The sequence below is a fragment of the Vicugna pacos genome, chromosome 18 (assembly GCF_048564905.1).
Source record: "Vicugna pacos chromosome 18, VicPac4, whole genome shotgun sequence".
Classification (NCBI taxonomy): domain Eukaryota; kingdom Metazoa; phylum Chordata; class Mammalia; order Artiodactyla; family Camelidae; genus Vicugna; species Vicugna pacos.
The window spans coordinates 34,016,449-34,032,296 of NC_133004.1; the positions used below are offsets into that span (position 1 = coordinate 34,016,449).

The 15,848-nt window shown below is 38.6% G+C and overlaps 1 protein-coding gene across 5 annotated transcripts in view; it reads right to left on the reverse strand.

Annotated features, from left to right (window-relative positions):
• Window positions 1-15,837, reverse strand: part of PSPH (phosphoserine phosphatase) — a 29,384-nt gene extending 13,547 nt beyond the window's left edge. For 2 of the 5 annotated variants that reach the window (XM_072943031.1, XM_072943029.1), the window contains exons 1-3: window positions 15,622-15,837; window positions 5,047-5,125; window positions 3,622-3,752 (exon numbers count right to left, since the gene is read on the reverse strand). The gene's annotated coding sequence lies outside the window, so the exon portion shown is untranslated. Of the gene's footprint in view, window positions 1-3,077; window positions 3,144-3,621; window positions 3,904-5,046; window positions 5,126-15,621 lie in introns of those variants that run through there. The other 3 variants (XM_072943030.1, XM_006201338.4, XM_072943032.1) reach the window with 3 other exon arrangements.
• Between the last annotated feature and the right edge of the window lie 11 nt (window positions 15,838-15,848).

Below are 15,848 nucleotides of genomic sequence, written 5' to 3' on the forward strand. Positions count from 1 at the left end.
GGTGCAAAGTCTCCTAAGACCGCGTCCCCGGGGAAACACTTGGCTTCTGCTGCCTCAAGCACTGCAGAGGAGGAAACTCACTCCTTTCTGTGGCTTCAATTCTGCAAAAGCTTCAGGTTTGATAGGAAACACACCTGATTAGCAGGTGAGAGAAAGGGAAAGAGGAGCTGTTGGGAGAACAAAATGTAAATACAGAGAAGCCAACACAGGTACATTACAGGCTCTGCAAAGCCCCCACTGTCTTCAAAATGAGGAGAGAAAGCCCACAACATTCCAAGAGCAGTCAGAGAGGAGTCCTGCTGCCAGAAACCAGGGCATAAAGCCAACAACTTTGAATTATAATCCTCATCATTAAGACTGTAAGTAGAAGTGGATAAAAGGGCTAAATCTCAGAAGAAAAAAAGAGCTAAAAAGAAATAGGTAAGAATATGGGGCAAGAAAAAGCAAAGTAGAGACTGACAAAGGAAGGAAGCCAGAGTGGAAATACATCATTCAGGAGGTTCAAACACAGCCCTGACTGAACTCAGGGTACTGCGTACCCCTTCCCTCCCTGGAGTCATACAGGGTATTGCTCCTGTGAAGGATGAGTACAAGGTGTGCTCAAAACCTCGTACCTGAGGATGTAAGTCTAGCATTTCTTCCCCACTCTGCTGAGCATGACCAGCTTCTGCAGGTGTTCCGAATCCCACTCCCCTGCAGGCCGGCTGCTAAGCTGCAGCCCTCACCGGAAGCTACTGCTCCTAAGAGACGACCCACTGCCCAGAATGGCAGGACAAGAAAAGGAGTATTTCCAATTTGCTGCTTTAATATAGTTTACTCTTTCTCTTTCGGTCCATTTACATCTAAAAGAGAATTGTTTTAATTACAAAGGTCTGCTCTATTTCTCTTCTAATTTGGGATGCATACATTGCCACTTGACCCTTTTTTAAACTGGGCATGTATTAAATTATGTGAAAAACTCCTTTCTATTTTGTTTCACCAACATGAAAATGACAAGACTCTGATTGTTATTATGCTGAAATCCTACCCGGTAGTTGTAATAAAATACAGAAATCTTGGAATTCATATTCTTCCCTAACCTGCAATCCAATGCCAAAAACTAACTCTAAAGAAATCAAGATCTAACACAAAAGCTAAACTACAAGACTTGTAAAATGCAGGAAGGAAAATGCACAGCTGTGGTAGGCAGCCTCTAAAATGGCCCACGGTGAACCCATCTCCTGCATTTCCAACTCTTCTGTAGCCCCCTGCCCTTGATCACGAACTGGATTTAGTGACTCTTCCAGTGAACAGAATAAGACAGAGGAGATAGGATAGTACTTGCAAAATTAGGCTGGGACACAAGGGAGTGCCTGTGTGACTGTGATACCTGAACAAGCTCTATGGATTGTGTCAATGTCAGTTCCTTGGGATGCTGGCCTCAGGGGAAAGAGGAATGAATGAGACTTCCCTGTATATTTCTGTGCAACTGCCTGTGAATCCATAAATAAAAGTGGTAGGGTTTTTTTGAGTTACTCTTTAAAAAAAAAATGTGACTGTGACTTCTCTCTTGCCCCAGCCCCCCACCCCCACCCCTTGTTCTGAGGGAAGGCAGCTGCCATGTTGGTAGCTGCCCTATGAGGGATGTAAGTAACAGAACTGAGGGGACCTCCAGCAAACAGCCAGTGAGGAATTGAGGCCCTCAGTCCAACAACCCTCAAGGAAGTAAATCCTGCAAACAAGGTATGTGGACTAGGAATCAGATTGTCCCCCAATAAAGTATTCAGATAAGTTGACTTTGCCCAGCTGCCAGATTTCTGACCCACAGAAACTATAAGAAAATAAGTTTGTCATGTTAAGGTGCTAAGTTTTGGGATAATGTGTTATGCAAAAATAGCTAATATAACAACCTTTTAAAAAATAATTTAAAAATACATTTATTTAGTGTTTCCATTTGTTTCTGTTGTTACAGAAGGCCTTAAATAAATACATTTTCCAAGTCACTCAAATACACACCTACTTGTTATACAGATGAGGTAGAGAAATTAAGGTACGCAAAATTTTCTTAAATAAAACCCCAATAGTATGAATAACAAAAGGAAAAAGTGATAGATTGGTCTTCATCAAAATTAAAAATTTCTGTTCTTCAAAAGATACCATCATGGGTGGGGGGAGGCAAGCTGCAAAATGGGAGAAAATATTCACAATACATGTAATCGTTAAAGGACCTGCACCTAGAATAAAGAACTCTTAAAACTCAGTGAGACAATCAGTCCATTAAAACGTGAGCAAAAGATTTAAACAGACATTTCAAAAAAGATGTGCAAACAAACTCAAAAGAAGAATAACTAAAATAAGAAAGATCGGCAGTACCATGTAATGGCGAGGACATGGAACAACTAGAATTCTTACACATTGTTGGTGGGGATGTAAAATGGTACAACCTCTCTGGAAAACAATTTGGCGTTTTCTTAAGAAATTAAACATTTACTTACCGTAAAAGTCAGCAATCCTACTCCTGGAAATTTATACAAGAGAAATGAAACATTCAAAGCAGCTTTATTTGTGATACCCCAAAACTAGAATGTCCACCAGATAAATGGATAAACAAATTGTGGTATATCCCTAGAACGGAACATTACTCAGCAATAAAAAGAAATTAATTACTAATACATGCTATAACATCAATAAACATTTAAAAATTATACTGACCAAAAGAAGCCAGACACAAAACAGTACATACAATATGATTCTGCTTATATGAAACCCTAGAAAATACAAACAAATGCTATAATGACAAAAATCAGGTCAGTAGGGCTAGGGGTGGGGAGACCTGACTGCAGAGGGGCCCTAGGAAACTTTTGGGGGTGATGTGTTCTATTGTGGAGGTGATTATAAGTATGTATAATGTCAAAATTCATTAAAATATATACTTAAAATGGGTGCATATCATTGCATCAAGTTATACATCCATAAAACGTTAGATTAAAAAAAGTTATTAGGCATGTATCAAATAAGTTGAAAACTTAAAACGTCCAGACTACTTTGTTTCCGAACATGAAAGTGATAAGACTACGATCATTATATTGAAAACCTACCAGGCAGTTGTAACAACATAGAAATCTTGGATTTTCTTTCTCTTCCCCCGGATCCTCATTCCAATACTGGTCAAATATTTAAAGAGTAAACACAATGCGCAAGTCACATAGAAAGAAAATACTGTACATAAATTTAATGAATGAAAATTACTTATTTAATTTCCAGCTTGAAGCTGTATCTTTACAACAATGTATCTGGTAAGTACTTACTTAAAATTCTAATTCTAATGGGAAAGATGTTGACTAAGTCAGACACTGCAACTCCAAACTCTGGAAATTTTCCTGCTCTTGTACTGATGACTCCCCTATGTAGGATTGCATCATTCATTCATACTGTTGGGTAACAGGCACCAGTGGGCTAAAACAAGTATATATCATTCAAATGTAAACGGATGAAAAGAAAGCCTTGAAATCCCATGAAATATTTTACCTATCCCGATTAAAAAAAATAAATGTTGAATCACAGAGGCCCTGGGTGTAGAAAGGCAGGTCGGTCAATCAGAAAGTTGGGCAAACGGAGAGATCGACACAAGCCTGGACTTACCCCGGCGCTGCAGCTCCTTCCTGGGCCGCCGCCACCGCCTCCAGGGCTCTCACGGCTGTAACCTTCCGACTGCAAGGGGCCGAGCGAGGGCTGGCTCGGACGTTCAGTAGCGGAGTTCCGAGGGAGGTGACCTGTGCAGAAGGCAGAGCCTTTACCAAGCAATCATATGAGATCTGCTGGTAAGTGCGGCGGCTTCTGGCCGGTTTTGCATATACTTAACTAAACCGGAGACTGCAGACCTCCGCTCTGCAGAGCCGGGCTGGGAAGAAGCCCTTGGCCCCGCCCCCGAGGGAGGGACTCCCTGAGCCCGCCCCCTCCTCCTTCGGGGGCTCCGTGCTTGCGGACCTAGACTTGCATTCAGCCCTGGACGCTTTCCTGCAAAGCCTCGGGCCACGACACCCCCACTTCGCGGAGGAAGAAGGAAAGAGCTCGCGACCTTTTGCAGTGCTCTCCACCGCCACCACCACTTGGGATAAGGATACGTTAGGAAGGCAAGGGACCTCCGCACTGATTTTGCAATTAACGAAAGTCCCTTAGGGGCCTTTTTTGAAATCCTCGTTCGGCATTATGCTCTTGTAGGAATGAAGGTCCCAAGAGAACTTCAAAAATTATTTATATGTGCAACTAAAATGCAAAAAAAAGAGTGACAAAATGAGTCTTTGAATGCTTTTTTTTTTTTGTCATCTTATCTTCTTCTAGGTGTCACTTGCCCAGCTACTTTTATGTTGACTACAATAAATAAGTGGTGATTCCCCCCAAACATTTATCTTTGGGCACAGCTGGCTGGAGCTGGGCAATGAAGTTTTACCCTAAAATACAACCTGAAACCTCAGATGCTGACAGTCATCTCTTTAGTTTCCTCCAAGCTGGTCATTCAGGCAGAGGGGCTGCAATTCCTGGAGCAGAACACTTGGTCACAGCATCCCTGCCCTTTGCTACAAGACCCCTCAATAAACACGACCCTGTCCAGAGACAAGAGTCCTGATGCTCTTTGATCAGATGTGCCTTTAAAGTTCAATATTCTCAGATTTCATTAGTAAGAAAATGGCTGCAGGTCTGGGGCACATCAGTTTAATTTCTCCCAAATCTGCCAGAGATGGTTCGGAGGAAGGTTGAAAAGGAAGAATTTTGATGTTTTGAAATATGAGGTAAAAGATTATACAATTAATGGAGGAAGGCAAAATAAGGGGGTCTAAAATAACAATCAAGAACTTGTTTATATTTTGTGGTAATTTAGAAATGTCTAATAAAGGAAACACGATGTTAAACATCAAATTTACCTCAACAGAAAAAGAAACCCAAATACAATAAATGTGAAAAGTAGAAGAGTTCATTTTTGCTCTTATTCATATCTCATAGATATTTACTGTTAAACAGATTTCAGATAAAACATTTATACTGAATAAAATCTGTCCCTGTACTCACCTCACATTCACATCTGTATTAACATTTGTGGGCACGAGGGGGCACTGTAGTAGACATTGTTTAGCTAGAGCACATGCCACTAAAAAAAAAAAAAAAAAAAAAAAAAAAAAGTTGTCCAAAGAAAGTTAAAGGGTGGTCACAATCAGGAAGTAATTTTGCCATACAAGGCAAAACTAGATAAACAAATTATGCTTCATGGTTGTTCTTCTGGAATAATGTTCAATAACATGTGAACCAAATACAGTACAGTATAATGAAGAGATAATTAAAAAGTGTGAAAGAAGTGAAAACATGTGAAAAGATACCTATGTGCTTTTTGAGGAGAGTTTAGAAACTCACTATGGGCAGTGAATATTAAATAACTATATTAAATAACTAAAAAAATTAGCAAATTATTTTACAAAGTTTTAATCAGAATTGGTTAGTAGAAATACAGGTAATACTAGTGTTCCTGAAAGGTTTTTTCTGTTTTGTCTCTTTTTTTTAACCAGTCTTTTTTTGGGGGAGAGGGTGGTAATTAGGTTTTTATTTATTTAGTTTTTAATGGAGGTACTGGGGATGGAACCCAGGACCTCATGCATGCTAAGCATGCACTCTATCACTGAGCTATACCCTCCCCCTGAAAGGTTTTCTACAGATTACATTTTTATAAGCTAACAAATTTTCTAATGATTAACTATGTTAGAATCAAGTATAGTTTTTTTAAAGTAATTCAGGGCTAATACAATAGCCTTCTAAAATACAGCACATTGGAATACTTTAGAAAACAGCATGGTATTATTCAGTAGCACTGAACTTGCACATTTTCTATGACCCAGCAATGCTGCTTCAAGAATGCACTTGGAAGAAACTTGTACATGAATACCAGGAGTCACATATAAGAATGTTAGTTACCTCTGGGGGACAGGAAAGGAAATCAGACTGGGAAGAGATTATATAGTTAGTTCTTTAATGGTATTGATAATGATAATGCCCTTAAACTAAGGGAAGTGGGCCTACAGATATTTTTGTATCTGTATATATAAAATATTTTATAATACATGTAATATTTTTATGTCAATACATTAAATACCAATATATTAAAGTATCATAAATGTTTTTAAAGAATATAAAGAAAAATGCAATTTAATATAAACACTGACATTCAAAATAAGTCACAGCTGGAAATATGTCCACGACATGTCATGTGAATAAAGCAGGTTGCAGAACATTATATATAGCTTAATTCCCATTTCTGAGCAAAGAAAACTCTTTACATCTATAAACATGTGCAGTATATGGTTGTATACCTATGTCTACACACAGTAGTTAATCCTAAGGAGTAAAAAGAAAGAGAATTTACCCTTCTACTTTGATTTCATATTGGTTGAAATTAGGTTAAAATTGTATTACTTTTGCCATGATTTACAAATCAATGAAAAACGAACATCTATGGATGGTGGTGGGGAGAGAGAAATAGGTTAAGGCACAAACTGCCAGTTATAAAATAAATTATAGGAATGTAACTAAAATGGGAAAAATTCAGGTTTTTTTCTTCCTATGTAGGGAAAACCCCAGTTCTTCCCTAGTGTGTCTTCTTTAGTAATCACACGAAACACTTCAGTCTTGATCACCAAATGTGATTTTTTTCCCACATCAAGTAATTCTCTGCAACACCATTTGAGTATTCCATAATTTAACTTAATTCTGACACTATCTTCACAGAGCCTCAGATCCCACAGGTTAAAGGCTCAGTCCCACCAGACTGCCCCCATCACACATGCACACACACACACACTTCAAATGCCAGTCTCAAGGCCAGGTTATCACCTATGTGTCTGATCAACCAACTATAGATCAGAAGTTCCAATGACCACCTTCCTTGGTTTAAATTAATTTGCTAGAGAGACTCACAGAACTCAGGAAAACACTTACATTTACCAGTTTATTAAATAATATGATAAAGGATACAGATGGATAGCTAGACAAAGAGACACATAAGGAAAGGCCTAGGAGGTTTACAAGAGCAGTGAATCCTGTATTTTTGGGATTTTATAGAGGCTTCATCACATAGGCATGATGGATCATTAACTCCATTTTCAGCTCTTCTCCCTTTTCAAGAGAATGTGGGATGAGCTTCTAGTCATGGCTTGGTCTCTCCAGTGACTAGCCCTCATTCAGAGCCATGCAGGAGCCCACCCAGAATCACCTTGTTAGAACAAGACACCGCAAGGGTTTCAGGAGCCCTTGCAATGGGAACGGTGGCCAAAGACCAATATTAGAATGAGAGATGCTCCTAGTGTTCTTATTACTTAACAAATTACATGGGTCCTAGGAGCTCTGTGCCAGGAACCAGAGATAGAGACCAAGATATACTATCTACTACATCACAGTATTGTACAGCATAGCGACTATAATTAATAATACTGTACTGCATATTTGAAAGTTTCTAAGAGAGTAGGTCTTAAAAGTTCTCATCACAAGAAAAAAAATTGTAACTATGCATAGTGACGAATGTTAACTAGACTTATTACGGTGATCATTTCACAGTATATACAAACGCCAAATCATTATGTTGTATACCTGAAAATAATGTTATATGTCAGTATTACAAACTAATAAATAAAAATCTCAAATTAAAAAATGCCTCAGACTGCTAAGTCAAATTAGGTATCAAAAAAAAAAAGTTATCTAAAATTGCTAATTGGTCTGAGCCAATTGTGAAAATCTATTCACCACCATTCCAGCTTCCCTTCAACTTAGGGTGGCCGTGTATTCCTGATTTGACTAGTGAGATTCAGACTGAAACATGCTGAGGAGGTTGCCGGGGAAGCTTCTGCTTTCCCAATATGAGGAGAATAACACTGCTGGCCTAGTTCCCTCTTTTTCCTGCCTTAAATATTAATGAGATAACTGAAGGTATGGCAGTCGTCTTGCAATCATGAAGAAAAACCAAAAGAATGACAGCAACCCACTTATAAAATTAATTGCATCTCTGATCCCAATACCAGAAGCCACCTATGTCTAGATTTGTTTTTTTTTTTTAAGAAAAATAAACTCCTGTTGGTTTAAGCCAGTGCAGTTGAGCCCTCTATTGTTTGCAGGTAGAAGGCTAAAAAGAAAATTTTTTTAAAAAAAGAACAGAGATTTCAGCTGCTGCTGACCACAGAGTACACAGAGTTTGTCATTTGAATCCTGCTGAAGTAGAGGGGTTTCGTACACATCTTAGGCTTTCCACTAAAACCCCAGAAGGACCACAGCTTAGGGGCAAATACTATGTCCCAGAACAAAGGATTTACTCTAAAATTAAGGGCTAAAGATAGACTTAAGGGACCAAGGCCTCCAGGGTTGGCTTGCTTGCTTGCTTGCTTTTTCCTTTCTTTCTTTCTTTCTTTTTTTTTTTTTTGAGAGCTCAGAGGGAGGGGACAGTGGGCCAGATGTGGGTGCTGGACTCAGACTAGGAAGATGGACCCAGAGTGGCTGAGTTTCCAGTGTGTCTCCTAGACAATCTCATGAAGTCCTCTCGGGACCCATGGATGACCTAACAAAGTATAACATCAAGACAACAAAAGTACAAGGCAATCAGCCAACATTTTAACTTCCTGATAGAACATATGTGAATATTCTTCAGAGGAAGATAATAGAATCTAAGTTGTTAAAATGTATCATCCAAAATGTCTAATATACAATCAAAAATTAAAAGACTTCCTAAAAACAGGAAAATGTAACCCACAGTAAAGTGGGGAAAAGGCAACCAATAGAAATAGACCCCAAGATAACAAAGATGTTACAATTACCATACAAGACTTTAAAGCAAGGTGGGGAAAGATATAGCACAGTGGTAAAGTGCATACATGAGTCCTCGGTTCGATTCCCAGTACCTCCATTAAGAAAATAAATAAATAAAACTAATTACCTCCCACCCAGAAAACAAACAAATGAAAAGATTAAAAAAAAAAAAGACTTTAAAGAAATGAACTAAATGCATTCAAGAACTTAAAGGAAAACATAGTCATAATGGTAGCCCAGATGAGGAATCTCAGAAGGAAATGAAAATTTGTTTTTCAGATTAGATGTTCCAATTTAATTACTGGTGGTCCTTTTCTCAAAATCTCCAAGTTCTGATTGCATAGCAGAAGCCCTTACTCACCACCTCCCCCGCTGGGAAGGAGAAAAATGCCTTAAGAGAAAATGAAAAAAATTTAATGGAAAATATAGAGCTGAACAACATAATATCTGAAATAAAAATTTGCTAGATTGGTTTAACAGCATATGAGAAAAAGGTCAGTGAACCTGCAGAAAGATCAATAAAGAACAAAAGGGAAAAAATAAACAGAAAAAGAAGAGCAATACAAACCTAAAGCAAGAATAAAGGAAATAATAATATTAGAGCAGAAACAACTGAAACTGGAAACAAAAAACAGAAAACCTATAAAAACCAAAAAGCCAGTTCTTTGAAAAGATCAGATAAACCTCTAGCAAGACTGACAAAGAAGAAAAGACAGAAGACACAAATTTCCAATATAGGAATGTAAGAGGAGATTTCACTGTAGACCACACAGATATTAAAAGGAGTGTAAGGAAATACTCTGAACATACTATGCACATAAATTCAACTTTGATGAAATGGACCAATTCCTTTGACTACCACAATCTACCAAATTCACTCAATAGAAAAAACAGGTTACCTGGATATTCCTATATTAATTAAAATAAGACAACAATGAAGCCGTATCAATTGACTCTTCCTTTCATGAACAATTTCTCTGTAGCATGCAATGTTGTTGGACAGCATTTTACCCACGGTAGACTTCTTTTAAAATTGGAATCAATCCTCTTAAACCCTGCTGCTGCTCTATCAACTGAGTTTATGTAATATTTTAAACCCTTTGTTGTCATTTTAACAGCCTTCACAGCATCTTCACTAAGAGTAAATTCTACCTCAAGAAAGCACTTTCTTACCACAATGTTCATAGCAGCACTATTTACAATAGCCAAGACATGGAAACAGCCTAAATGTCCATTGACAGATGACTGGATAAAGAAGTTGTGCTATATTTATACAATGGGATACTATTCAGCCATAAAAACTGAAAACATAATGCCATTTGAAGCAACATGGATGTTCCTGGAGAATGTCATTCTAAGTGAAGTATGCCAGAAAGAGAAAGAAAAATACCATATGAGATCGCTCATGTGTGGAATCTTAAAAAAAAAAAATCATAAATACAAAACAGAAACAGACTCATAGACATAGAATACAAACTTGTGGTTGCCAGGGGGATGGAGGGTGGGAAGGGACAGACTGGGATTTCAAAATGTAGAATAGATGAACAAGATTGTACTGTGTAGCACAGGGAAATATATACAGGATCTTGTGGTGGCTCACAGTGAAAGGGAATGTGACAATGAATGTATGTATGTTCATGTATAACTGAAAAATTGTGCTCTACACTGGAATTTGACACAACATTTTAAAATGACTATAACTCAATTAAAAAAAAGTTAAAAAAGAAAGAAAGAAACCACTTTCTTTGCTCATATATAAGCAACTCCTCATCCAATAAAGCTTTATCAAGAGATGGCAGCAATGCAGTCACATCTTCAGGGTCCAATTCTACCTCTAGCTCTCTTACTATTTCCACCACATCTGCAGTTACTTCTTCCAGTGAAGACCTGAACCTGTCAAAGTCATCCACAAGAATTGAAATCAACTTCTTTCATATTTCTATTAATGTTGATATTTTGACCTCTTTCCCATGAATCACAAATATCCTTAAGTTCTTAATGGCCTCTAGCATGGTGAATCCTTTTCTGGATGGTTTTCAATTGACTATGCCCAGATCCATCAGAGGAATCACTGTCTATGGCAGCTATAGCCTTAAGAAATGTATTAAGGGGTATCCACTGTTAAAGTGAAGACACTGAGGCATCATGTACTGTTAAATGAGATTGACTGACTGATTGATTGATTTTAAGGATTGTCTCATGCAATAGTAGAGGCTTGGTAAATCCAGAATCTGCAGGGTAAGCTGGCATACTGGAGGCCCAGGGAAGAGACGCAGTTCAAGTCCAAAGGCTGTCTGCTGGCAGAATTGCTTCTTGCTAGGGATAGATCAATCTTTGTCTATTAAGGCCTTCAACTGATTAGAGATGCCCACCCACATTATGTAGGATAATCTGCTTTACATTTGAGTAAATTTAATGTTTAAACTTTAAGTCCACCAATTTAAATGTTAATCTCATCGAAAAAAAAAACCCCACCTTCACAGAAATGTCCAGAATGTTTGACCTAATATCTGCCACGTTGACACATAAAATTAACCATCACAAATGGTTATTTCTGAATGACGAGATTATAAATTTATTTTTCTACTTTTTGTATGATGATTATGTATTATTTCTATAATAAGAAAATCAATTTTATTTTTTCAAGATTTGCAGGGGGGAGCATATAGCTCAGTGGTAGAGTATGTGTTTAGCATGCAGAAGGTCTTGGGTTCAATCCCCAGTCCCTCCATTAAATACATACATACATACCTAATTACCTCCCCACCCCCTCCCCCCAAAAAAGAAAAAGATTTGCTTTAGGAATTCTTCCTTAATAGTATGGCACTGAGACTACAACATTACAGGTCTTTAGTACACAGTGTGTATTATGTGTGGTGTTGTACATTTGTCTCTCTAGACTGGAAAGTCTTTGAATGAAAAGACCTCTTTTCATGTGTATGTTTACTCCAAGCACAGTACTGTGCCATAAAGTAGACACTCAAAGAATGAATGACCAACAAGAGGAAAAGCACTATTCAAAATCAATATTATTACCCCACCTTCCCATACAAAACCTGCCCCACTTCTGGAATTTCCTCAACCTCTTCAGACTCCTAGACCGAAAATAGTAACTATGTAGCACATGTTTCAAAATTTGTCAGAAATGCCTCTATCCCCTGGCCTTTTGCTATCTCCACTTCCACTGCATAAATGTGAATCTCCTACTTATTAAAACATGTGTTTTACTAAAAAAGCACTACATGCTTAAATATTTTTGAAAGCAACCTAAGATTAAAAAAACAGATTTTTAAAAACTAGATTAACTCTATCATTTGGAAAGAAAAACAAATGTGCAAAATAAGCCAGAAAATTTCTGAAAAAAGGTTGATGAAGATCTAGCCCTACCAAATTTTGAAACATGTAAAACTATAGTAAATAAAACAACATGATGTTGATACTGACAACACTATAGAACTGAATATAGTCCAAAGTAGATCCAGATGCAGATGTGCTAGGAATGCAGCATATGCTAATAATTACATTACACATTAATGGTGAAAAACATGAATTATCCTGGAAAAAAATAAAATTGGATTCTGTGTGAGTTTTTTCCAAACACCAATAACCAGTTCTCAATTCTCAGACACCAACTCTGATTCGCCAAACCCAACTGGGCGTCCAGCAACTCAATTCAATTCTGATACTATCTGGAGTTACTGCAAACCCTACAGTAAAGGGCTCAGTCCCACAAGACTGCCTTCACTTCAGACACCAGTTGCAAGTCCCAGGTCCCTAGGGTACCTAGACTCTGTCCAACTTGGCTACAAATTTGGGGATCCCCACAATCCCCTCCTTAAAGAAAACTGAAAAATTTTAAGACCAACCCAGAACTCAGGAAATCACCTGACTTAGGTTTAGTGGTCTATTATAAAGCACACAACTCAGGAACACCCAAATGGAAGAGATGTACGGGATAAGGTATTGGGGGAGAGACGCAGAGCTTCCAAACCCCCTGGATGTGCCACCCTATCAGGACACCAATATGTTCACTCACCCTGATTGTTCAAGTATTTTTAAAACCCATCTCTAGCCCCTCATCCATTCTCCAGAGGTTGGAGGCACAGGGCTGAGATTTCCCATCCTCTAACCACGTGTTTGGTCTTTCTAGTGACCAGCCCCCATCCTGAGGTTCTCTAGGGTCCCTGTCTTCACTCACCTCATTAGCATAGATTCAGGTGTATTTTAAAGGGGACTGCAATGGGTAACAAAAGACACTCCTATCACTCGGAAAACCAATGGTTTCACTTCTGTGCCATGAACCAGGCACAAAGACCAAATATATGTTTTAATTATACTACAGATTCGTATCTCATTCCTTAGCAAAATAAATTCCAAATGAATTAAAGATGAAAATGAAAAACAAAACCTTAAAAATACAAAAGAAAACATGGGAGAAATGTTAAAATACTTTTTAAGTGTGTAAGGCCTGTTTTACACACTATAGCTCAAAATCCAAATGCCCATAAAAGGAAAAAAAGGATATATCTGACTACATGAAAAAAAATTTTAATGTTTAATTGGGAAAAGGCATAAATACAAAATACAAACAACACTGGGGCAAACTGCAACACAGAAAACATAAAGAGCTCCTACAAATCCACATGAAACCAAATAGGAAAACAGAAGACACGAATAGACAGTTCACAGAAAAAGAACTACAAATGGTTTTTACATGTAAGATATACGCTCGAGGGGGAAGGTATATGCACAAGGTCCTGGATTCAATTCCCAGTACCTCCACTGAAATAAACTAATAAACAAATATGTAATTACCTCCCTCCAAAAAACTAAAAATAAAATTTTTAAAAAAATTTTAAAGATATATGTTCAACTTCATTCTCAATAAACAAAACTTTAAGATACATTTTTCACCTATAAATTTGGTAAAGACAGAAACAAAACATTACACATTTTCAGGATATCCTTTCTTTATATATATATAAAATAATAAAAATAAGACACTGTACATACTTCGTATATTTTATACTCTCATGTGTATATTTCTGCATTCCCCTTTTATGGATACATAAATTGTGGGGGCTGCAAAAATGAAAATATTCAATGTTTTAATATAGTCAATGTTAATGTTTTAATGCATATCCTCTGCCCTTTTTTGTATAGATGCATGTGGAATGGTTACAAAAATGAGATTATATTCATGTTATTTTAAACAAGTTTTCCTCCCTTATTTAGGTCATTAAACATGATTTCACCACCTTTTTATCCTTTCTTTAATGGAGGTACTGGGGATTGAACCCAGGCCCTCATGCATGCTAAACATGTACTCTACCACTGAGCTACACCCTCCCCTCAGTGCTTTCATCACCTTCTGCATGGACTTTTCAACACCCTCCTTTCTGTCTCCTTTCCCTATTGTCAGTCTTCTTCCTTAGTTCATCCTCCACTCCACCTGAAACTACCTTCATCTGTCGTTTTTTGGGTTTTCACTGCTGGCAGGCTTAGGCTTAGATTTCTTAACTAGCAAACTAGGACACAACAGTTGTAACAAGCTACTTCTCCAGACTTATCTTTTTCCCTCTATCCTATGCATTCACCTTTCTCTGGGCACACCAGGCCCTTCCACTATCACTCGCTGTTTGATATCATTCTCCTAAGCCCTCTTCTCTTACAAAGTATCCATGTATCTTTCAAAACTCACCTGCTCCAAGAAACCTTCCCTGATGCTCAGAGTTAATACCTTTGTGCTCACAGTACTTCATTCATTTCTTAAAGATCCTACATCTTGGTCATTTTACCTGTTTACAAGTTTATCTCCGTAACTAGGCTATGTATTTCTTGAGGATTAAGGATCTCCAGAACTAATCACACATCTCCCCCGTCTGTATAACTCAAACTTAAATAGATGCTTTTGTGGTTTTCAAATATACAAGATCACTTTAGTGCATTATATACCGGAATATTCACTGCAGTCTGAGTAGCAGAAGATTGGGAACAACCTAAATGTCAACCAGTAGGTGGTTAATTATGTCATCCTTACAAGAACACATGCAGTTATTAATAAGAATGAGGAAGCCCTATTTGTACTGGTATGCTCCTATCTCCAAGATACTTAAAGTGTAACACACCCAACACTGTGTATATGAATTGCCATTTTGTGTGAGGGAAAATTTTTATACTTATGCACATATTCATTTATAAATTCAGAAAGCATCTGGGGAATTCAGAGTACCTAAAGGGAACATCATGTATCTAAAGATGCATGTCAGAAGGAAGTTGACTAGAGGAAGAAGGTAGACTTACTTTTCACCGTATGCCCTCTGGCACCTTTTGAATTCTGAACAACTTTGGTTATTAACTACAAGAATAAAACACAAAACGTTTGAGAAGACTTGCTATCTAGGTGGGGGGCATCTTTAGAAATAAAGCAGCCCTCTCAAAGACTGGACACCACTGCTCAATCAAGTTAGTTTTAAAAACCTGCCTTGAGAACCTGAGGCCTCAGTACTGCGTCCTGAGTCTGAAGAGTGGACTGACTCTTGCTTCTCCTCAGCTGCCATCGCACGAATCCTGTAGCTTTCTAAAGGCATCTAGCACTTTCCACCTTGTATTACGTCTCTTCGCCTTCCGTAAGCCTAAAACACCTAGGACACTGGTGGGGGGTGAGTCCTTATCAGATTCACTCTGGGCCCCCACAGCTTCTAGAACACCCTCAGGCACACAGTACACAAGAAAAGTCTGGTGATCGGGATAAAAGCAAGGGGAGAAAGGAGCAAATGGCGCGAGCAGGGGACAGGGGAGGCCCACCCTACACTCTGCGGCCGGAGACCTCCGGGAAAGAGCAGCCGCCTCTCCAGTCACGCCCAGACGTGCGCGGCCGACAGGCCTTGCCTTGCGCACAGCGACCCGCACCGCCTACGTCCTCAGGTCGGAGGTCCGCAAGGCTGGGCCCGGGGCGGCGGCAACACCAGAGCCCAGCGAGCCCTGCTCGCTGGGAGCCACGCTCCTACCGAGCGCCATGGCGCCGCGGCGGG